Here is a 714-nt window from a genome sequence, read left to right as displayed (position 1 = left end):
AAGAGCCAGTGTTAAAGCGGTCTCATATGAAGCAGCCCCAGCGGCGTGACTGCCGCTGCAGCCGCCATATGCCCCAGGAGCCTCTGAAAGTGTTTCAATGGGACCGCCGTCCTGCCCTTGAACATTTTCAGGCAGTTCAACACCGACTGAGCACGTCCTTGCATGAGGCTCCAAGGAGAGTTTGCTCTTTTTCCAGCTGACCTGAAGGCCCAACCGGCTGAGATGCGAAAGCACCAAGTCCCTGTGTGCACAAAACTGATCCTGAGACTGAACTAGTACGAGCCAGTCGTCGAGGTAGTTGAAAATGTGAACGCCCTGTTCTCTCAAGGGAACAAGGGCGGCCTCCGCAACTTACGTGAAGACACGTGGCAACAAGTACAGCCCTGTGGTACAGAAGGATCGACACATGAAAGTACGCGTCCTTCAGGTCGATCGCTGCAAACCAATCTCAGGGACGGATGCACCCGAAGATGCGTTTCTGCGTCAAGATCTTGACCGGTAGCCGATGAAGGGCCCGGTTCAAAACTCGCAGATCCGAGATTGGCCGTAACCCACCGCCTTTCTTGGGTACAATGAAGTAAGGGCTGTAAAACCCCGACCTCATATCGGCTGGAGGGACCGGCTCTATCGCATCCTTTGCCAGTAGGACTGCGACCTCCGCCCGCAAGACAGGACCATCGGCCGCCTTCACTGTTGTGAAGCGGATGCCACTGA

This window comes from Sinocyclocheilus anshuiensis, unplaced genomic scaffold (genome assembly GCF_001515605.1).
Source record: "Sinocyclocheilus anshuiensis isolate Anshui unplaced genomic scaffold, SAMN03320099.WGS_v1.1 scaffold355, whole genome shotgun sequence".
NCBI classification, from domain to species: Eukaryota; Metazoa; Chordata; class Actinopteri; order Cypriniformes; family Cyprinidae; genus Sinocyclocheilus; species Sinocyclocheilus anshuiensis.
Note: the sequence above shows the minus strand (reverse complement) of the source record.